Source organism: Cherax quadricarinatus, chromosome 33 (genome assembly GCF_038502225.1).
Source record: "Cherax quadricarinatus isolate ZL_2023a chromosome 33, ASM3850222v1, whole genome shotgun sequence".
Classification (NCBI taxonomy): domain Eukaryota; kingdom Metazoa; phylum Arthropoda; class Malacostraca; order Decapoda; family Parastacidae; genus Cherax; species Cherax quadricarinatus.
The window spans coordinates 30,680,605-30,705,604 of record NC_091324.1 but is presented as its reverse complement, the minus strand read 5'-3'; the positions used below and the strand labels follow the sequence as shown (position 1 = coordinate 30,705,604).

Sequence of the window (25,000 nt, the reverse complement as noted above, 5' to 3'; positions counted from 1 at the left end):
CATAAAGAGCGACATCGGCAAGTTTGCCGATGACACCAAAATAGGCCGTCGAATTCGTTCTGACGAGGACATTCGAGCACTCCAGGAAGATTTGAATAGACTGATGCAGTGGTCGGAGAAGTGGCAGATGCAGTTTAATATAGACAAATGCAAAGTTCTAAATGTTGGACAGGACAATAACCATGCCACATATAAACTAAATAATGTAGATCTTAATATTACGGACTGCGAAAAAGATTTAGGAGTTCTGGTTAGCAGTAATCTGAAACCAAGACAACAGTGCATAAGTGTTCGCAATAAAGCTAATAGAATCCTTGGCTTCATATCAAGAAGCATAAATAATAGGAGTCCTCAGGTTGTTCTTCAACTCTATACATCCTTGGTTAGGCCTCATTTAGATTATGCTGCACAGTTTTGGTCACCGTATTACAGGATGGATATAAATTCTCTGGAAAATGTACAAAGGAGGATGACAAAGTTGATCCCATGTATCAGAAACCTTCCCTATGAGGATAGACTAAGGGCCCTGAATCTGCACTCTCTAGAAAGACGTAGAATTAGGGGGGATATGATTGAGGTGTATAAATGGAAGACAGGAATAAATAAAGGGGATGTAAACAGTGTGCTGAAAATATCTAGCCTAGACAGGACTCGCAGCAATGGTTTTAAGTTGGAAAAATTCAGATTCAGGAAGGATATAGGAAAGTACTGGTTTGGTAATAGAGTTGTGGATGAGTGGAACAAACTCCCGAGTACAGTTATAGAGGCCAGAACGTTGTGTAGCTTTAAAAATAGGTTGGATAAATACATGAGTGGATGTGGGTGGGTGTGAGTTGGACCTGATAGCTTGTGCTACCAGGTCGGTTGCCGTGTTCCTCCCTTAAGTCAATGTGACCTGACCTGACTAGGTTGGGTGCATTGGCTTAAGCCGGTAGGAGACTTGGATGAATGGTTTGAAAAACCGACAAGTTGAAGATTGAGACACTTATGCAGCATATGGGAATCTTTATTCAGGAAACGTTTCGCCACACAGTGGCTTCATCAGTCCAATACAAAGAGGAAGGCGTAAGGAGAGGAGGAGTACGAGGTAATCAGTCCCTCAGCCTGGAGTCGATGTGTTCAGTCCATCAATCTTGTAGAATGTACAGCATAGGGCCGTAGACGTGGCTTATATACTGTAGTGAGGTGACTTGAAGCAGACGGAGGCGGGATCATAGTGGTACCAACCACTAGTCGAAGTAGGTCTTTGTCCAAAGGTTGAACAAGCGTTGAAGAATTCTTTGTAAGAAGATCCCATGATGCTGCAGTGTCTGACAGTTGTGATGAATGGTTTGAAAAACCGACAAGTTGAAGATTGAGACACTTATGCAGCATATGGGAATCTTTATTCAGGAAACGTTTCGCCACACAGTGGCTTCATCAGTCCAATACAAAGAGGAAGGCGTAAGGAGAGGAGGAGTACGAGGTAATCAGTCCCTCAGCCTGGAGTCGATGTGTTCAGTCCATCAATCTTGTAGAATGTACAGCATAGGGCCGTAGACGTGGCTTATATACTGTAGTGAGGTGACTTGAAGCAGACGGAGGCGGGATCATAGTGGTACCAACCACTAGTCGAAGTAGGTCTTTGTCCAAAGGTTGAACAAGCGTTGAAGATTCCCATATGCTGCATAAGTGTCTCAATCTTCAACTTGTCGGTTTTTCAAACCATTCATCACAACTGTCAGACACTGCAGCATCATGGGATCTTCTTACAAAGAATTCTTCAACGCTTGTTCAACCTTTGGACAAAGACCTACTTCGACTAGTGGATGGTACCACTATGATCCCGCCTCCGTCTGCTTCAAGTCACCTCACTACAGTATATAAGCCACGTCTACGGCCCTATGCTGTACATTCTACAAGATTGATGGACTGAACACATCGACTCCAGGCTGAGGGACTGATTACCTCATACTCCTCCTCTCCTTACGCCTTCCTCTTTGTATTGGACTGATGAAGCCACTGTGTGGCGAAACGTTTCCTGAATAAAGATTCCCATATGCTGCATAAGTGTCTCAATCTTCAACTTGTCGGTTTTTTCAAACCATTCATCACAACTGTCAGACACTGCAGCATCATGGGATCTTCTTACAAAGAATTCTTCAACGCTTGTTCAACCTTTGGACAAAGACCTACTTCGACTAGTGGATGGTACCACTATGATCCCGCCTCCGTCTGCTTCAAGTCACCTCACTACAGTATATAAGCCACGTCTACGGCCCTATGCTGTACATTCTACAAGATTGATGGACTGAACACATCGACTCCAGGCTGAGGGACTGATTACCTCATACTCCTCCTCTCCTTACGCCTTCCTCTTTGTATTGGACTGATGAAGCCACTGTGTGGCGAAACGTTTCCTGAATAAAGATTCCCATATGCTGCATAAGTGTCTCAATCTTCAACTTGTCGGTTTTTCAAACCATTCATCACAACTGTCAGACACTGCAGCATCATGGGATCTTCTTACAAAGAATTCTTCAACGCTTGTTCAACCTTTGGACAAAGACCTACTTCGACTAGTGGTTGGTACCACTATGATCCCGCCTCCGTCTGCTTCAAGTCACCTCACTACAGTATATAAGCCACGTCTACGGCCCTATGCTGTACATTCTACAAGATTGATGGACTGAACACATCGACTCCAGGCTGAGGGACTGATTACCTCGTACTCCTCCTCTCCTTACGCCTTCCTCTTTGTATTGGACTGATGAAGCCACTGTGTGGCGAAACGTTTCCTGAATAAAGATTCCCATATGCTGCATAAGTGTCTCAATCTTCAGGAGACTTGGACCTGCCTCGCATGGGCCAGTAGGCCTTCTGCAGTGTTCCTTCGTTCTTATGTTCTTATAACAATGAATACCTCCTAAACGTCGAACGGTAATTGCATAAAAAATGTATGGCGTAGGTTTAAAATATTGTCAAGGTCTATTTTATTTTCCAACTTGATAGACAAATTTCTTGACGTTCCAGAAGAGTAACCCCCTCAAGAATAACCCAGAGGCAGCTCTTATATGTTTCTTCAAAACCGTTTCATGGAATAAAGGATGATCAGAAGAGTCTTTTCCAGGTTATTATATAATAAAACAGAGAGCACCTGCACATGCAAACAGTTCCATAAACCAATCGGATGAGGCGTTCTCAAGGTATAAACGATAACCATGATGCTGTTATTCTATTTCCAAAATACTGAAACTTGTTGATTATTCACAGCTTTAAACATATTCTGTTAAGAACATTAGCAAATTTACACTATTAAAACCATCTTGCTACTGTCGTGACTAAGTCACTCACTGCATTCCACCGCCCAGTACACTCCATCTCCCATTCGACTCTATCGCTCGCTACACTCCACCGCCCACTTAGCAACTCTGATCTTACCTCCACCTCTTCTGCTACCTGACCCAACCTGTCTCCAAACACCTGACCGTTGGGCATTATAAGAAATGCCGAGTTTTCTACATAACTTGACAAAAAACACACTAAGCGAAACGTAATTTTAATAAAGAATAATTCTGTGTGTCTTTTGATTTACCAAATCAATTATGCTAAATCCGTCCAAATAAACCAAGCATATCTTGTTGTTTAAGGTATAATCTTAGTTTATTATAACCAAGCAAAGACATTCTCATCAGTGTCTTGGAGATATAATTCTCCAAGACACATTTCTGAAATACACAGACAAACTGAAGAAGCGAGTATTGGAATTTTCATGCAGGTAGTGACATACGTGAAGAAACAAAGGTTCCTTTCTGTAATCAATGCCATGTATTATTCTGCGGCAGCGTTTAATCTCGTGGTTGGTTATAAGTTGTCACCTGGGACTAACTTTCTTGGTACCGCATTGTTACTCATGCCAGAGATATAAGGTCTTGGGAGCGAGCCGTTGATTTGTGCGTGCTCACGTCGACTTATATTTAAGCTGTAATAGATTACATTCATGGGAAAGCAACAAACCCGTAGGGGTCCTACAGCTCCTGTGGGAAAAGGTAATGAGGTTGAAGCCGAGGAAGGGGTTGGAAAATAACTGCCCTCCACCGGCACAAAGACACCTACAACGAATGGCAGGTAATCAGAGTTGATCCACGGGAAGGGCACTTTGAATTCCTTGGATCAAGACCCTTCGACAGCTTTAATTAGAGCGCTCCCAAGTATTTCAAGGGTATGCAGGTATTAGGTTAGAAGGGGAGGGGTCATGACTTTCCCTAGGGCCGTGAGGCGCTCCCAACTGTCTTGAGAGACGATATTCACAGCAAAAGAGTGTCATGTGTCAGATAGAATCTGTAAACGCAGGTGGTGCCTGCAAGATGAGAGAACAAGACAGTTTCACATAGTTTGTGCAGGCGTACCAATACCACCACATACATATACTGTGTGACATACAGAGAGAAGTTTCACGTAGTTTGTGCAGTCCTTATCGTTAATGAACCCTTCAAGGGAGGCGCCCTGATGTCTGTGAGTGGGGAAGGGGAGGGGGGGGGGGTTACGTGATGTAAGGAATGGAAACCATCCTTCCCCGGATCGAACCTGTTTGCCTACCGATTAAGCGGTTCCCACAGATAATAATATCGTTATTCTATACTTACCTTCACCTTTACTGTTTAGAGGAAAATTTTCATGCAAGATGAGGGCAATATAAGCTCCCTGACACCTGGAGGGAGAACTTAATTAATACAGTTTAAGCTATGGTGGCGCTTCACAGCCGAAACAAAATTAAACGAAGTTTGGTTGAAACTTAAGACCAACTTCCCAGTTTCTCAGGTCACACCAAGGTCAAAGCTACCAACTTTGTGTCAGTTACCAAGGCCAAGGTCAAGTAAATTTTTGGAAATACAAAAATAATGAATACGAGCAGCAAACAACGCAGACCATACGGGTTTATCGCATTTTTGTGAATACAAAAAACAAGATGGATATAGATAAATCCCGCGAGCTATAACACTTCGCAAATGTCGTTAAAAAAACCTCAGGCAGCCACAAAGTTAATATCGCATCATTTATAAGCATGGTGAAGCGATAAGCCAGTGAGTAGGGGTCATACAACATTAGTAGAATAAGAGATAATCATGTCTGATCCGAGGATAGCGAAAGCAGCTAAAATTCCTTAGCTCAAGAGCCCTGTACAAGCACCACGCCACTCCCTTGCAGCAATTACCAATCCAGTTACAACGGTGTCGTACCCCCCCCATTTCACCCTCTCTCCCATATTCCTCAACACCCCTCCTACCCTCATTTTACCCAGGCACAGTATGATCCCTACTGGTTTAGCACTTCCCACTAATTAAATTTTCTCCCAAGCACCTCGAGCGCCTCTGTAAATACTGCTGCAAACCCGTAGGAATTATATAGCTCATGGGGAAATGAGAGATAATGGGGTTCGATCTACGGAAAAGGATAGGTCCAATACCTTGGATTATTATTATAATCAAGGGGGAAGCGCTAAACCCAGAGGATTATACAGCGCCTGGGGGGGGGGGGAATGTGGAAGGCATTCAGGCTTAATTCGGGGAACTGGAGCACAAATCCAATTCCCTAAATCAAGAGCCCCTCACCAACATCAAGGAACCTTCCTTGAGGGGCCAATACCTTGGAACAAGAGCGCTTTACCAACATCAAGTCACCAAACTTAAGGGCGAAGCACTAATATCTACGAACATTAGACTGAATATTTAACTCCATATAATGTCCAGAACTACTACACGAGTAGTAATACCACCACCTGCATCAACAGCTGGCAGGAACTACTTCCACTGTCATCAGCACTGATTATCACGCAGTGGTCTGCTAATTAGCTTTATTATTGGAACCGTGAACAAGCTTCTGCCAATGTGTACCAATATTATTGTGGCCGTGTTAATTTAGCACAGCACTGATTGTTATTAGTATTGAGTAGAGAGAGAGAGAGAGAGAGAGAGAGAGAGAGAGAGAGAGAGAGAGAGAGAGAGAGAGAGAGAGAGAGAGAGAGAGAGAGAGAGAGAGAGAGAGAGAGAGAGAGAGAGAGAGAGAGAGAGAGAGAGAGAGAGAGAGAGAGAGAGAGAGAGAGAGAGAGAGAGAGAGAGAGAGAGAGAGAGAGAGAGAGAGAGAGAGAGAGAGAGAGAGAGAGAGAGAGAGAGAGAGTGAAAATACACTGATCAAAGCCTTACCTTACACGGATTATTATTATTTCTCTCAGGAAAGCACTTAATCCCTAAAGATCATGTTGCAACTGGGGAAGAGAGAGCAATCACGTCTGACAGGAGAATAGGAGTGGAGGGGTGAAAAGCTCTAGTTCCTTGGATCAATAACCTTCAAACAGTATCAAGGCACCAACCTAGAAGGGTGCTTTGCCAATACACATCGCAGCCTACCATTATCAGACCAAGTTATTATGGTTATATTTATCAGGACGCACAAAACCCGTAAGGGCCATTCAGTCCCTGGGGAGAGGGGTAATTACTTTTGATCAAAGGGGGTAGCTCCAAAACCTTGCATTAAGAGCCCGTCACCAGAATCAGTGCAACCTACTTGCAAGGGTTATGTAGGTTATAACATTACCATATGTTGTCTGGCAAATTAGGCTATGTTCATTTGGTTAATAGTTCTGGTTGTCATTTGCGCATTTAAGATCATTATCCTATTCTTTTGAGATTCCAGACACTGAAGTTAAAAGTAGTAACTATGAGATGTTTACAATATTGTAGCACTGTAAACTGCAGCAATATCTTCACATTTACCATCAAATGTGAAATTTTGAGGCCCGTCATATGTGTGCGAGATTGCGTCAATAACTGAAGCTTTACAAGGAGTATATATTAGTAGCGCATTCCATAGAGACTCTTCTTCAAAATGTCTCACATTTAGATGTATTAATTAAATTTTCTAGTTCTTTGTTACTTTAAAATATTCAGTAGATGTTAAAACCATCATAACTGATGACACGATATAATGTTTATAACAAAATTTTAATACACTATCGTCTTCCACAGAGGTAGGGTGGCCCCTCCCCCACTAAAAAACAAACATCATCATTCATTCATTGACTGTCTTGAGAGAAACATGGTGATAGCTCAGATGGCCCAGCGAATTGCAACATCCTCACCTCCTCCTCCTCTCCCTGATTCCCCTTCACAATCCACCAGTACATCAAGTTACAAGAAACACTTTTCTCCACTCAAATCTAACGCGCTCAACACAAGACTGTTGGATGTTCACTGTTCAAGCCTCTAACACTTAAAAACCTCCTCTAACCCCTCCCTCCTAACATTCCTGGGACGACCCCTACCCCTCCTCCTCCACCCCAGTCATATATCCTCCTAGTCACCATATTTTGCTCCATCGTCTCTAAGTATCCAAACTACCTCAACAACTCCTCCTTGGCCTTCTGAATTATACTTTTGGTGACCCTAATCTTGCAAATCTTCATGCACCTAAATGGTCTACATAATAGTTACACAATTTACACCATAACAGTGCCCTACACGCACACACACATTATATATATATATATATATATATATATATATATATATATATATATATATATATATATATATATAATATATATATATATATATATATATATATATATATATATATATATAATATATATATATATATATATATATATATATATATATATATATATAAATATATATATATATATAAATATAGGGAGGTACCACCTCTAGAACTGTTATAGGGACCCTCATCCTCAGAGAAAAGAATAAACTTGCTTCAGAGAAAACTCAAGGTTCTCCCTGAAGCTGTTTGAGAATTTTCTCCTACCACCCCCTATATTTTATGTATATTTTATTAAAAGACAAAATACATAATATATATATATATATATATATATATATATATATATATATATATATATATATATATATATATATATACATATATATTTTTTCATCCAGAAGTATATGCCATATATTTGTTCCCATATATAAGTATATATATATACATATATATATATATATACATATATATATATATATACATATATATACGTAATATATATATATACATATATATATATACATATATATATACATATATATATATATGTCGTGCCGAATAGGCAGAACTTGCGATCTTGGCTTAAATAGCAACGTTCATCTTGCCATATAGGACAAGTGAAAATTTGTGTATGCAATAATTTCGCCAAAATCATTCTGAACCTTACGAAAAAAATATATTTCACTGTGTTTGTTTAGTATTAAATTATTGTAAACAAATCTAAAATATATTTAGTTGGGTTAGGCTAAAATAAATTGTTCTTGTTATAATAAGGTTAGGTAAGTTTTCTAAGATTCTTTTGGTGCAAAATTATTAATTTTTACATTAACATTAATGAAAAAAATATATCCTTAAACTAACAAGAGAAAATTTTAGAAAGGACTTAATTTTAAATGAGTTCTTGCTAATTGACCAGTTTTACATATTCGGCACGACATATAAATATATACACATATATATATATATATATATATATATATATATAAATATATGCATATAAATATATACACACATATATATATATATATATATATATATATATATATATATATATATATATATATATATATATATATATATATAAATATATATATATATATATATATGTCGTGCCGAATAGGCAGAACTTGCCATCTTGGCTTAAATAGCAACGCTCATCTTGCCATATAGGACAAGTGAAAATTTGTGCATGCAATAATTTCGCCAAAATCATTCTGAACCTAACAAGAAAAATATATTTCACTGTGTTTGTTTAGTATTAAATTATTGTAAACAAATCTAAAATATATTTAGTTGGGTTAGGCTAAAATAAATTGTTCTTGTTATAATAAGGTTAGGTAAGTTTTCTAAGATTCTTTTGGTGCAAAATTAAAATTTTTTACATCAACGTTAATGAAAAAAATATATCTTTAAACGTATAAGAGAAAATTTCGAAAAGGACTTAATTTTAAATGAGTTCTTGCTAATTGACCAGTTTTACATATTCGGCACGACATATATATATATATATATATATATATATATATATATATATATATATATATATATATATATATATATGCCGAATAGGTAAAACTGGTCAATTAGCAAGAACTCATTTAAAATTAAGTACTTTCTAAAATTTTATCTTATACGTTTAAAGATATATATTTTTTCATTTGTGTTAATGTAAAAATTAATAATTTTGTACCAAAAGTATCTTAGAAAACTTACCTAACCTTATTATAACAGCGCAATTTAATTTAGCCTAATCCAACTAAATATATTTTAGATAAGTTTATAATAATTTAATGATAAACAAACACAATGAAATACATTTTTTTTCGTTAGGTTCAGAATGATTTTTGCGAAGTTATTGTATACACAAATTTTCGCTTGCCTTATTCGGCAAGAGGAGCTTTGCTATTTAAGCCCAAATCGCAACTTCTACCTATTCCGCACGACACACACACACACACACGCAATTATATATATATATATATATATATATATATATATATATATATATATATATATATATATATATATATATATATATATATATATATATATATATATATAGCTGAGAGTATTAAGTCAATGTAAATTATAATAAACTGAGTGATAAAAACTTAATTAACAAACACGACAGCTGTACAGAGGAGCTTTTGCCTCAAGTATCTGCTTCAACCTTTCTGAGTGAAGCCTACTGTCAATGATATCCGAGAGGATGAAGCCACGGCAACAGGATCCCCAGACAACGAAGTATAAGCGGCACGAGCAGCAGCATCAGTATCATGTACCACCGCATCTCCAGCAGCAGTTGCATTTGGACACAACATGAGTCTCATACTACACTGTACATCCAAGAGGGACAGCTATTTTTGGGGGGAGGTAATAGAATTAAAAACAGATTGAACAAAGGGCAGCTCATTATGAAGAGGAAATGGAACACACACGAAGGACAAAGAAGACAAAAGAAAAGCTTCACCAGAGGCGAGGAAACGGCTGAGTGCAATCTGAGAATTTCCTACAGAGATATGAATGCATTCCTAGCATGCAACTTATTTTTTTTTTGTCTCACTAATATTATTTCTATTACAGTCTTTTGTAAAACGCTAAACTCGTGTGGGTCATTCAGCTGAACGAATGATTGAGGCTCGATCCTCCGTCCACTAACATCAAGGCAAAATTCTACTCTAGCAGCTAGCCCTGATTTTTTCTTCTTGCTGTTTAAGGTTATATGACAATACCAAAACACATTTTTGTTTTGTAAGTTATTCATTCGAGTCTCTCTGGCTTTAAATGTTAATATGTTTAATAATCCAAACTAATATTTGCTTTTCTGATGAGTTGCACCAAGTCTTTATAAATTGGTCAGCACTCAAATAATAGTTAACTTTCAAGGAAGACCCAAATGTATTGTGATGCATGCTAATAAATATAATATACCAATGGGCAATTAATAAAGTACAAATAAAACTTTTCTTACTTTGACGATGGTTTGTCCTTGTTGCTCTATAAGCTGGCTGGACTGAATAAGGATGCTCATACTTGTACAGTACCTGTAGGTGTAAAATTAAAAAATGACAAATAAATGAAGAATTATCATATATATAAAATTCAACACTAACATGATTGTTAATCATACAGTAATTTCAACCCACAATAAAAATAAAGGAAGCAAAACTACATAACAAATATGAATCAAGTCTTTACGCATGAAGTAAATAGTTAAAAGTGGAAAATTTCTCACTTAACCGTAGTTAACCTAATTTATATTTGGGGTCCTCTCCTTCACGTCTTAACCCATTCTACTAACTACAGTGAATAATGCAGAGTAAACTTGGCTAATATCATAAAATAACTGAAACACTCAGCTTCTATTAAGTTGATGCATGTGACATCAAGTGTTACTGCGTAGCTGATACTGGATGTGAAGCAGCGTTGACAACTTCTTAAACATACAGTTCACATATGTGAGATTTCTCCTATATTTCTAAGCCTCTACGATTGTTACTGCTTATCGTGCTGCTGGCTATAGTAATCGGCAAGATAATAAGTAAAATCTAATTATCTACAGGTTGTCCAAGAACTGTGAAAGATGAAAACGGGGGCATTCTGCAGAGAAGCGTAAATACTAGGAGTCAACAGAAACATCCCATTAGGTATATTCATCACTTAATGCCGAAGGCCTCTTGATTAAAGGATTTGGCGCTACCATTCCGTTCATTGGATCAAACCTAATTACCTCTCATTCCCCAGGTGTTGTATGACCTCTAATGGTTTGGTGCTTCTCCATGAATATAGTAATAATATTAGTGACAAAATTAAGTGGACATTATCGCACAGCACTAAACCCATACGAGTCTAGTGCTGTTTGATAATGTGCATCATTATTGTGCCTTTTTGTTATTTAATAATACTACATTCACGGGGAATAGCTAAAATCGTAGGGGGTTATACAGCGCTTGGAGGAAAGGGGAGTCATCAGATTCGACCCAAGGAAAGGGTGGGTGGCTCCAATTTCTTGGATCAAGAACCCTTCATTGGAAGACTGAGTGGAGAAAATATGCAATGTTTAGTAGGAATATTCTAGATTAAGTCATCATAATATATCGCATTTTCATATATCTTACATAAAGTCAAACCCCAGTAGAGAGGTGGATGGATAATTACTTATACGATATACACTAGTGCGTACTTGGCTTATAAATGATCACTAAATTATTATTATTATTATATTTATGGGAAGTGCTAAACCCGTTGGGGTCATACATCGCCCGGAGAATGGGCAGCAATCATGGCCAATTCCTTGGATCAAGAGCCCCCAGCATCGAGGAACTTTCTTTCAGGGGTTCATAGGGGAGCATCAAACCCATCGGAGTCACAAAGCGCCTGGATGAATGGGAGACATTCAGGTTCGATCCAAGGAAAGGGTTGGTCTATTTCCTTGTATCAAGGTACCTTCACTAGCATCAAGGCACCCCCGTGAAGGAAAGATTTACCGAGTGCTTGACCGGTGATGATTTAGCGCTTTTGTCAATAAAAAAAAAGAACGTAAGCAACCATATGCTGCGGATATGTGGTTCCCCCCCCCCACGGGAACAGATGGAAACGTTAGGAACGTTTCCTTACATCTGTTGCCCTTGTTCACGTAGCAGTAAGTAGGTACCTGGGTGTTTGTCGACTGTTGTGGGTCGTATCTCTGGGCTTTGAAATGAGCCGAAGTAGGATAACAACTCCTTGTCCGTAAATTCAAGTGTAAAGAAAAATACACACCAATACTTGCAAGCCCCCCCCCCAAGAACATAATAATAATAATAATAATAATAATAAGTAATAATATCGTAGCTGGAACAATTTACCAAAAACAGGCACCTAGTGATGTACCATACGAAGACGTTTCGGTCCATCATGACCCATTTCTCACAATGGTCTAGGAGGGATCGAAACATCAAAAGGTTCGTCTCCTAAGTGCGGGTTTTTGGTGGCCTGCAAGCCAAAATAATAATGCAATATGAAGAAACATTAAAATAAGTAAACACGACGCTGCGAAACCATGGATCGCACGTCAGATGTCCGATTTTTATTCACGCCTCGATTTGCCATTAACACAAATAAGATTTTATTGGGATTTTAAACCAGGATTATTATAATTATTATGGGGAGCGCCAAACCCATAGAAATTATACAGTACCTGCGTGTGTGGGGGGGGGGGCATTCAGGCTCAATTCAGATCAAATTCCCCGGAGAAAGAGCCCCTCACACCAACTTTTTAACCCGGAGGGTTAGCCACCCAGCATAACCCATTAAAATCAGTGCGTCATCGGGAACTGTCTGTCTCATTTCCAATTGGGTTCTTAAATTGTCCCCCAGGATGCTCCCCACAACAGTCGACTAACACCCAGGTACCTACTTAATGCTAGGTGAACAGGGGCTAAGGAACCGTGCCCAACACCACTTTAGTAAACAATTTATCATTAATAAATCTATGTGTACATCACAACAGGCGTGAACTTACTGAAAAAACTCAGCACCTTCTCCCACCTTGTCAACCCCACACAAACATGGCGTCGACTGACTGCTGCATTCACAAACTTTTTAAAATAATAGTATTTCTTTGACGCTCAATGACGAACTGCTATTTTGTGTCACTCACAATTTCCCCAGGAAAACATACTCTTCTTGACCATATTACACTGAACTGAAAATATAATAATTTCACATATTATTTTAAAACAAATTGTTTGAATGTACGCAATAATACACAAATAACCCGCGCACATAGAAGCATATGACGATATTTCGGTCCGACCTGGATCATTTACAAGTCAAACTGACACACTAGAGGTTAGGTAAGGTTCGTCAGGAAACAGGACAAATGTTTCCTGACGCGGGTCTTAGTCAGATGATGACCCGCCTTTGGAGCTTTTGGTCATCTGACCGAGGCCTTCCGCTTGCTTACCGGTCCACCCCTTTAAAAATTATGGTCATTTATAACCAGTCTTCTTTTTAACACACTAGAGTGAGGGGAGCCAGTATATATAGGCTAGGCGGACAGGGACGAGACAAAGAGAGGAAGTGGAGAAGTAGTGGTAGAGGTAATGCTGGTAGTGGAAGTAGTAGTAGAAGTAATAGTGGTAGTACTTCTACTACTACTACTTCCACTACCAGCATTACCTCTACCACTACTCCACTTCCTTTTTTCTTCCTCTTTTTGCCCCGTCTCTGTCCCCCTCGCCTATATATACTGGCTCCCTTCGCTCTCGTGTGTCAGTGACTTGTAAATTATCCAGGTCGGACCGAAACGCTGTATGTGCGGGTAATTTGTGTATTATTCCAGTGACTGTATTGTGCCTTTTTGGTCTTTTTCAATAAAAATGCCCATCTAGGGGAAAAATATTTTCTTTTAGTTATTTTTACAACTAAGGTTATTGTCCTGTGCAGTGCAGTATCATGAATTACCCTGGATTGCTGACTTGTTTCTCTAAATCACCTTGGATAATTCACTCTTGTATCCTCGAATCAGCCTGATTCATTCTCTGCTCAGACGTTGTGCTGAGCGGTTGTCAGCTGTTGCTCCTCAGTCCCGACACCTGGTGGAGGAGTGTTTACAACATCAACAACAATGGCGACTGCGTTTCGCCGCCGTGTTAATACTGTTTGTATTCAACTAACGCAGGGCTCTATCACCGGCGAATCAGTAAATGTGTTACTGCCAGCAATCATTCGTGATACATATGGCATTCAACGTGAATCCTTGTGTGGCGTCGCCTTGAATGGAACTACACGGATCTTCGTCAAGTTTTGTGACACTCAGATGTACGAGAAGATTGTGACCCAGTACCAGGATATAAGTAAGCAAGTCACCCCAGCAGTTTCTGTCCAGTTGCATGACGTTTCACGATACTATACGTGGGTACGTGTGAGAAACGTGCCTTTTGAGGCCAATGAAGTTGATATACGTGACGTTTTTGAACGTTATGGGAAGATCCACCTGGTCACCATGGGTAGGTGGTCTGACGGCCACTATACTGGCCTTCAGGAGGGGTCATTTACGTTGAAAATGTCCCTGCGTCAGCCGATTCCTTCGTACGTACAACTGGAGGAGTTTCGTTCACGGGTGTACGTTACGTACCCTGGACAGAGAAGAACTTGCCGCCTCTGCGGCGCTCTGGATCACATAGCGGCTCAGTGTGTCCAGCGCCAGCCGCCATCGGGGCGTGGTCGTCGACCTGACGGTGAGGTACCCCGTCAGGCTCTGGAAGAGGAGGTTGTCAAGACCTCGCCGTGTATGACATCATGGAGTGCTGAGGTTGATAGGGCCATGCTACTAGAGTCATCTTGTGTGACTCTACCTGGGACTGCCTCCCTTGACGAGGTGGAACATGTAAACAGTGAAATCCCTCTAGCAAGAGAGGCAGGTGAGATGGAAGCCGACATTGTATCTGCGTTAAGTGACCTATTAGCATCACATGAGTCTGCTTCTGTGCCGTGTTCTGATGGGGGGAAATTACGTGCAGATGATGCTGATCAGATAGCTAAAGTGAGAGATTTGGAGAGTTCGAGGTTTCATACTGTTGAGGCAGAAATTCACAAGGAGAACACTCCAAGTACTGACATGTCTGAAGATGCTGTTTCTAGGAAGCGTGCGGCTATCCCGTCCGACTCCGATGATGTCTTGACCCCTGGACAACGTTCAGGGAAGAAGACGTGGTCGGAAATCACGGGTGGGGGGAGGTCGCGCGAGTCCAGGACAGCAGGTAATATCACGGGGATTGCCAAAGGTGCGGGAAGTGCCTTGGGTGCTTGCCGGCGCAAAGAGAAAAAGGGAGTGGTAGCCCCTAGAGGAAAGCCACCTTTAACACAGTTAGGTGTGTAACTATTAATGTTAATGGTTTGAAATCTGTCAGAAAGTGTGTGCAGGTGTGTGAGTGGTTGAATCGTTTTGCAGTGGATGTGTGTTTTTTGCAAGAGCATAACCATAGTGTAGGAAGTTTGTTTGAGATGGATGGTTATGACATTTATGTGACTCACTCCAGACGTCTGAAAGGTGGAGTAGCTGTGTTGATAAAAGCGGCCAGCCCGTTTGTGCTGAGACATTGGGAGGAAGGGGGGGAGGGTCGCGTGGTGCGAGTCGTGGGGGATTGAGGTAGTAGAAGGGTTGGTTTTGTAGGGGTATATGGGCCGGCTGAACATGATGTTAATATTAAAAATACTTTTGTTAGAGATGTCTTGGTATATTATTTGAGGTCCCTGCCAGAAATTACAGTGGTAGGTGGTGACTGGAACTGTGTGGTGCGCCGTAAAGATGTTGAACCGAGGGGGGCGGGGTTCTGTTCACTTGTTTTGGGTGACTTGTTGTCTGGTTTGGGGTTGGTTGATGTACGTGGAGGACGTGACTTTGGGATTGAGCATACTTTTGTGCGTAGGGGCTATGCGGCATGTTTAGATAGGGTGTATGTGTCTCGGCGGGTGGTCATAATCAATGTGCGTGTATTGAACGTCTTTTTCTCCGACCACTGGGGAGTTTTTGTGGAGCTCGACTGGGGAGGTCTCCCACATCGTTTTAAGGGATACTGGAAACTGAATACGCGGATGCTACAAAGTGCGGATGATAGGGAACTATTCGAGGACTTCTGGGCGTCTATGGGAGTAGACTCCTGGGAGGGGTGGGATTTAGTACGACGGTGGGATGAGGTTGTGAAGCCTCGAATTAAGGATTTTTATGTGAATCGGTGTAAGGAGGCCACTCACTTGGAGTATGGTTTTCAGAGGTACCTGGAGGGTCATCTACGACAATGTTATGCACAGGGAGAGGCACCTGGGGTTTACCCAGTGGATGAGATCGATGCTATTAAAGAACAAATCCAAGTATTGAAAAATAAGATTTTCGATGGGGCGCGCATTTCGAGTGGGGTGGAGGAGGCTTTGTGGGGTGACAAGCCATCTGCTTGTGTCTTACAAAGTCAGACACAAAGTCGAAAAGCGACTGAAATTGTGAGTTTAGTGGTGCAGGATGAAGTTGACAGGTATAGTGAGGGACAGGTCTTAACAACAACTGAGGGGATAAGTTTTTATGTCGATACTTGGAGTAAGATCCAGATGCAAAGTAAAGACGTGAGTGAGCATGCGATACAGGATTTGGGGAGAGGAGTACGATGCGAGTTAAATGATTATGATCGCCTTCTCATGGGTGGGCCTATATCTGAAGCAGAGGTGCGGGAGGCACTACAAGGAATGCGTAAGGGGAAGGCTCCAGGCATTGATGGCATCCCTTGTGAATTTTATATCAAACATTGGGAGGTAATACGGACTTTTATGGTTCGTTTACTCAATGCAATGAAGGAGGGGGGAGGGGTGTTAGGTCTGTCTCAGCGTACGGCAGTGTTGGTCTTAGGAAATGTGATGTGCCGTTAGCGATTAAGGACTACCGTCCCATATCGTTGATGTGTAGTGACTATAAACTATATGCGAAAATATTGATGAATAGAATTAAGAAAGTGTTTGATAAGGTAATCCATAAGAGTCAGTTTGGTGTGCCAGGTAGGTCAATGTATGATGGTCATGGGAATATCAGGGAGTTTGTTGAGGAATGCGGGGTGAGGGGTGGGGGTGGTGTTTTGGCTTTAGACTGGCGAGCCGCTTTTGATAGTGTGGAAAGAGAGGTTCTGTGGAAATTTATGAGATGGCAGGGTTTTGGAAATGAGGTCATCATGTGGGCCCGTTCGTTGTACAATGGAGCGGGTTTTAAAGTACAAATTAATGGCAAGTTAGGTGTTTTTGTACACTTGAGCAGGGGCATTCCGTCAGGGATGCCCCATGTCTCAAATGTTTTTTGCATGTATGCAGGACCCATTTTACTGGGCTGTTTGTGGGCGGGGAATTGAGACATCCTGGAGTCCGATTAGTGGTCGACCGACCCTTGTGGGTTATGTTGATGATACTACTGTGTTATTACGTTCACGGGAGCAATTGGGTTTTGTTGGGAGACTTGTTGACATATTTGGCAAGGCTACGGGGATGTGTGTTAATAGAGAAAAATCGAAAATTATGGAGTTGGGGGAGTGGGTGGGGGATGGGGTGGATGCAGAGGGGTGGACTGTGGTTGATCGTATCACTATGTGGTATTCATTATATGCGGGAGGTCGATCAGATGAGGGCGTGCAATTCGGGGAGGGTTGTACATAGTGTCTTGGGGCGCTTAAATAGTCTACGGCCGCGACATTTAACCCTGCATCAGAGGGCGGTGGTCATTAATGTCCTGCTTTATAGCAAAGTATGGCACGTTGCTGCACTGTATCCTCTGTTGCAGGGGGACGTCAAACGTCTTTTGCATAGAGTTTATCGATTTTTGTGGGGTTCAGGATGCGATTGGCTCACAAGAGCGGTGGTGGAGACACCACTGCATCAGGGAGGGTTGGGTCTCATTCCTCTAGCCTAGAGGCTCGTGTCATGGCATGTTACGTGAAGCGTCGTTTTCTCCGACTGGGTGGGATGCATGGTGGGTTAAGTGAATTGTATCACGACCTGCGCAGGTGGTGGAGAGGGAGGAATTTAATTTGGTGCGACGCGATGCTTCGCGTATTATTGAACATAAAGGACGTGCGCTGTGTAAAATCATGTACCTTAGAAAGGGCGGGTAGGGAGGTAGTCGTGGTGCGAGTTGAAGGAATGTATCCCATGTATGCGTGGGGTGATATATGGAGGCGAGTTCAACAGTTGCGTCTGCCTGCTCAAGTACAGGAAGTGGTTTTTAAATTTTTACATGGAATCTTGCCGTCTGGGGTGGTGTTGTATAATAGGCTTTTGGAGGAAGACTGGGGTTGTCCGGCGTGCGGGATGGAGGAATCTGCTTTTCATGTTGTGCATTTCTGTGAGACTTTAGGTATGGTACGAGAGTGGTTCAGTAGGGTTTTGCGTTTGGTAGGGGGGGGGGAGGTTTGTCGGTACTCCGGGCGTTGAGTTTTGATGTAGGTGGGGTTGACTTGCGTGTACAACGTGCGATGTCGTGTGTTGTGGCCGATTATATTTTCGTGTCATGGGCTATGAGGCACGTTGATGGTAGCAGTAGAATTAGGGTTTTAGCGGGGACGATTTATAGGACAAAATGTCGAAATAGGTTGGTATATGAGGGGAGATGGGAGAGAGACTTCCCGCCTGAATATAAAGCCTTGGAGTTACGAGATTTGAGATAGTTGTGAGTGTTCAGTGGGTAATCTAACGGGCTGGTCAGCTGTGTCTAATTGTGTTTGTCAAGTGCGTGAATGTTTTGTGTTCTCCGAGTTTATGTGCGTCTCCTATGTAACGGTGATGACGATATATCTTACGTGCTTTGTATATACAACTTTTAGGAATGTTTCTCGTCATTTATGCCTCAATTACAAGTCATTGGTGTACTTTTTGTATATGGTGTGCTTCCTAGCACAGTTGAAACGTTTTTCTTATTTCCGTTTATACTTTATGCCGTGTCCGTGTGCTTTTCAATAATATATGTATCTATGCAAGTTTTCGTTTTCCTGTAAGCTGTGAAGGAGCTTGAACTATATGTGGAGGCAGTATTTTTCAATGTGTGCATCTCGTCAGTGTATAAGTTCACTTATAGCTGCTGGCATTTGTGTTTTATTGAGATGTCAAATATCAGTGTATTTTCGTTTTGTTATATTAGATATTTTCATTGTTGTGAATGGTAGCGTCATCCTGATCCACCTTTGAACTGTAATGCCTATTCTTAGTCCATGATAATAACCCCGTGGTAGTCGCCCAAATTAACGTATTGTTGTGCTCTTTAAGGCACCTGAGTTCTTAGATTAAGTCTTGGATACGTTGTGTGTTGGCAGGCGGAAGCCACGCCTAGTAATATGCCAGATGAAGTATCCCGTTGTATAATACGTGATTGCTTGTGTATGTGTGTAATTCTGTGTGCTTGTTTTTGTCACATTGTTTATTTGTATAGTGTTTATATTTTCCTGTGTTTTGACTTTATTATTTATTTATAAAATAATCTAGTTAGTGCCTGGTATCTCGTTGACATATTTTATGCACCCATAACTATTTTGTACCTGAGTTTTCAATAAAAAAAAAAATCAGCCTGATTAATTGACCATTGTAACATTGAATCTGGATAACTGACTTCTGTAACCTTGAATCACCCTGGATAATTAATCTTTATAACCCAGATTCAACCTGGATAATTGACTCTTGTAATCTTGAATCATTGAAGGAAGTTGACTAATTAATGGCCGGTCCATAGCGGCACCAGAGGGGCACATAATTACCGACCAAAACTAATTGCCTAAGTACAATCGGCGATCAATTTGCTTTATTGGGTCTTTAGTGGTGGTGTGTTTTGCAGTGGGGGTTGTGGGAGAGGGTGGTGAGTGTTGCAGTGGGGGTGGTGGGGGGAGGATAGTGAGTGTTGCAGTGGGGGGTGGGGAGGGGGTGAGTGTTGCAGTGGGGATGGTGGTGAATGTTGCAGTGGGGGTGGGGGGGGAGAGTGTAGCAGTGGTGGTGGTCCTTGATAAAGCCCCACTGTGGGTAATAAAGCCCTATTGTGGACTTGAAAGATCATAGATCAAATTCTGTACCCAGTAGCAATACCCAAATTTTTATCACCCTTCGTTCCATACTTTAGCCTGTCATAGGCCTGAGTCAGGCCTATGTGGCGCAGACTAGTTACAAATGATATCTGTAAAATTTCTGGAATATATTTACTTTTCTGGAGAACTAAGAAATATAGCTAGCAGACTGTAAAATAATGCAGTTTCTAAAAAAAAAAATCATTGAATGAGACTGAAAAGTCTTAAGACATGCAGCGAACCACAGAGCTAAACAAAAAAGGAGTCACGAAAAAATGAAAAAAATCAAAATGTTTTATCTGATTGACAATAAAGAGAAATGAGATATGATAGCCACACATGAGACCATAAAATGATACGAGAAAAAGTTTGAAGAAGATATTTTAGCACCATCAAAAGACACAATTAGTGATCTTGGTTGTAAAGTAAGAAAAAGGATACCGGAAAAGTTTTTGATAAAAAGTAGAGTGGTAGAATACAGGAATGAGTAGGGGGATGTGTGCTTCACTCACAGGAAATTTGAAAAAAATTATATGATAAATTAAACACTGAAGGTGTGACACACACACACACACACACACACACACAATAAGCATGGCTGACCAAGATAAAGTCAGGTTTATTTGTCTTCGTCTTGGGTTCCAGAAATAAAGCCTGAGTATTGGTAAGGTGTTTCTGGGTTACCATGGGATGTTGGGAAGGGAAGGAGGGAGGGATGGAAGGGAGGGTGGTATGGGAGGGAGTGAAGGGTGGCTATGTAACCAGGAGAGCTCTTTGAGCACGTCCGGATTACTGTAGTATTAGTGTTGGTTGGTGACCTTCCCAGAATTCTGCTTCTTCTAGAACGCAGTGTTTGTGCTGAGGCGGCTTGAATTAGGGCAGGGATTGTTAGTGTGTTTGTGAGTGTGTTTATGGGTGGGTTTTTGTAGGGGGGTGTTTTTGTGTGTATGTTTATGGGTGGGTGTTTGTAGAGGGGTGTTTTTGTGAGTGTATGTTTATGGGTGGGTGTTTGTAGGGGGATGTTTGTGAGTGTATGTTCATGGGTGGGTGTTTGTAGGGGGATGTTTGTGAGTGTATGTTCATGGGTGGGTATGTGTAGGGGGTGTTTTTGAGTGTTTATGGGTGGGAGTGTGTCTGTGTACGTATTTGTGAGTAGGTGTTTTTCAATGTTAATGTGATATTATATTGTAGCAACGTTTCGCTTTCCAAGAGCTCTGTCGCACCTAAAGCGAAACGTTGCCCCAATAAAATGTCACATTAGTTACATCTGTAGTGTACCTGTGTGTCCTGCGGAAGAGATGACGTGTGATGTTTACACTTTGCTATCTTTGCTTAATGTCTTCCCTCTTCTTCCTCCCAGGTTATACATTGCTTCCCTCCCAGGTTATACATTGCTCCAATTCCCAGTTACTTGTTAAAGCATTCCTGTAAGTTGTATGACTTTCTTACGGATTATTTAAGTCTTACTGAATGTTTTCTTTTTTTTAAACTACTTGCACAGTTTCTTGACGTCCTTCCCCGTTCACTTTTTTTAATGACCTTTGGATCGCTGCTGAAAAGCAATGGATTCCATTGCTCTGTCTTTTCTGAATTCGATAAACGTTGTTTCTCTGAAGCATTCGTCCCGCCATCCCCTCCCTTGGCTTGTATCTCTAGATTATGGACCAGTCTCTGGCAAGATAATAGTACTGAACACTTTCTGACTGACCAAAAAATCGCAGTCTGCCCTATTGTCTCTATCCTGCTTGATTTGCGTCAATAGACTCCTTACGCAAGACCTGTCTTCTCCAAATCCGTGTTGGTGTTTTCTGTTCGCGTGTGCGTGTGTATGTTCACGCGTGTGCGTGTGTATGTTCACGCGTGTGCGTGTGTATGTTCACGCGTGTGCGTGTGTTATGGCTTACACAGTAATGTGATTTCTATTCAACGATGATTTATGGGACACACGCAATTCCCTGCATCATTATGTTGTTACAGGCGGCTCCGTAGTCACTAACCGAGGTCAACACATCTCAGCGGTATTACCAAGCTATTACCTGCTGCTACTGCACTATTGCTATCATACCACTACTGTTACTAGTGCTTCTATCATACTACTGCTGCTATCAAACCACTGCTACTACTATTACTTCACTACTGCTGCTATCGTAACACTGCTGTTACTATTACTTAACTACTAAAGCTATCATACCATTTCCTACTGTTACCGTTCAACTAACCCCTCAAACTGTACCACTCTACATCGTGTGGTCACTACATGCTGTTACCATCCACTACACTGTGCTACCACTGACACATGGTAAAAAAACACCCTGAAGGACTTATCAATTAACCAGTTAATTTACTGTTTATGATTAAGCTTAATCACTCGCTGGCACTTGTCAGTAACCTGGATGAACTCGGGAGGGTTGAAGAAATGAGGAGATAGGTAAATTAAGAGAAGAGATTAAAGAGGAGAAAGACGTAAGGAAGATGATAAAGAAAAAATATAAGAGAAAGTACTGGAGAATGAGGTGCAAGCCGCGATGCAAGTGGTATGTGGGAAGAGGAAGGAGAAAATAGGCGATAGAATGAGACAGGAGATAGTAAGACTGGTTATAAAAAGAAAAACATTGTTGTCGAATTTATCGTAGATATTACAGTACAGTATGTATAATATATATATATATATGTTGTTAGGTAAGACACATATGCAACAGTTAGGTATCTTTATTATGAAACGTTTCGCCTACACAGTAGGCTTCTTCAGTCAAGTACAGAAAAGTTGATAGAAGCAGAAGATACTTAAAGACGATGTAATCAGTCCATCACCCTTAAAGTTTTGAGGTGGTCAGTCCCTCAGTCTGGAGAAGAGCATTGTTCCATAGTATGAAATATATATATATATATATATATAGTATATATATATATATATATATATATATATATATATATATATATATATATATATATATATATATATATATATATATATATTATTTATTTCCTTCACTTTTCCTCTTGCCCACTCATACTCTCATACACACACCCTCACACACTCTCTCTCACACACACACACACACACATGCACTCACCCTCCTGAATGAGAGTGGTTCTGTCTTCCTTTTCTCCTCTTCTCCCCTCGTCTCTTGTTTGCCATTCAATAAACCTCTCAATTTTCCCCCTCTTCTTTTATTCGCTGTGTCGCCGCCTGCCACCAATATCGCCTCACTGCCAGAATCTTTATTTTCGTTACTCTCTCGCTATTTCTTTCTCCTCTTGTCTCTTCATATAACCTTTTTCTGCCTTTTTTCACTTTGCCGTTTTGGGCCACCATTTATTTTCAGATTATTCAGCTGACGTAATACGACTGTGGCAGGTTATCACTGAGTGCAAATAAGATTCCTGATTAGGTTTTCAGGTGTGAGTGCAGGAACAGCAATTATAAATGCAGTTAACAGAAACAAATATGGAGAGGTAACTGAGGGAACCAAGTTCAATTACAAACCCATACTGTTCCACTGATATACGTAAAGGACCTTCCTGGGGGGAGAATAGTCTTCTGTAGTCGGTGTTTGCAGGTGACGTAAAATTAACGAGGAAGGAGCTAAAAAAAAAATACCATGGGTGGGGATAGAACCCGCGATCAGAGAGTCTCAAAACTCCAGACCGTCGCGTTAGCCACTGGACCAGCTAGCCACAATAAGATTCATCACAGTGGTGCCTATGCTAACCTTCCTATGGTGTAGAAATATAACTAGTTGGATAAATCTTATTGTAGCTAGCTGGTCCAGTGGCTAACACGACGGTCTGGAGTTTTGAGACTCTGATCGCCGGTTAGAACATAACATAAGAATGGAGGAACACTGCAGAAGGCCTACTGGCCCATGCGAGGCAGGTCCTTATCAAAACGACTACTACCTGAAGCTTCCCTAGAAATAACTCCCGTACCCAATGACACCAATCAAACCCAGCCCCTCCCACTCATATATTTGTCCAGTCTCTTCTTAAAGCTACCCAAGGTCCTAGCCTCTATCACCCCACTGGGAAGACTGTTCCACGCATCTACAACTCTGTTAGAAAACCAGTACTTACCTATGTCCTTTCTAAATCTAAATTTATCCAACTTAAATCCATTATTCCTGGTTCTTACCTGGTTCGACACCCTCAGTACTTTATTAATATCTCCCTTGTTTATGCCCGTCATCCACTTATACATTTCAACGATATCTCCTATCCCCGCCCGTGGTATGGTTTGTTTCCAATCGTGTCATTACGATTTCGTGAGTCGTGGAGCTAAACTAACGAGATGACGCTAAACTATCAAGGAGGATAAGAGCAAAAGAAGACTTTATGCTTTCCGGAAGATTTGAAAAGTCATAGTAATGGTACAATAAGTGGCTAACGGAATTCAACCATCACAAGAAATGTAATGAAATTTAAGATGAGATCAAGGGGAAGGAGGCAAGAGGCAGTGTAACATTTTAAGAGACAACTAATATACTAGGAAAGAGAAAAGGACCGAGTGGTAAACATATTACCAAATCTCTCGCCTGGGATTCATACAACCAGAATATCATCATCGGCATATGTAAATCTGGCAAGTTTAAGTTCAGAGGTTCGCTACAAGGGTGGTGGCAGAAATGCCAACGCTGGGACATGATATTCTGTTAAAGCAGACAAAAATTTTAACTATTAGAGAACATAAAGAACAGAGGAGGCTGGATCACAACTTATACTCTGAGATATAGCAAAAAATTATTGGTAGAAACAGTTTGCTATAAGAGTTACATTATTCATTTATTTTTTCAGGTAAAAATCACCTGACATAAATTTAGCGTCAATGTTTAAACATTGTTGTCCTTGACACAAGTTTACAAATTTAGTGTCAATGGCAGATGTGAAGTGAGAGGGAAAATAGT

General features: G+C 40.8%; 1 long non-coding RNA gene across 1 annotated transcript in view; it reads right to left on the bottom strand.

Annotated features, from left to right (window-relative positions):
* Window positions 1-13,090, bottom strand: part of LOC138853562 (uncharacterized) — a 41,245-nt gene extending 28,155 nt beyond the window's left edge. Inside the window, exons 1-2 of the long non-coding RNA XR_011392734.1 lie at window positions 13,043-13,090; window positions 10,511-10,583 (exon numbers count right to left, since the gene is read on the bottom strand). This is a non-coding gene — a long non-coding RNA (uncharacterized lncRNA). The remainder of the gene's footprint in view (window positions 1-10,510; window positions 10,584-13,042) is intronic.
* Window positions 13,091-25,000: the final 11,910 nt, after the last annotated feature.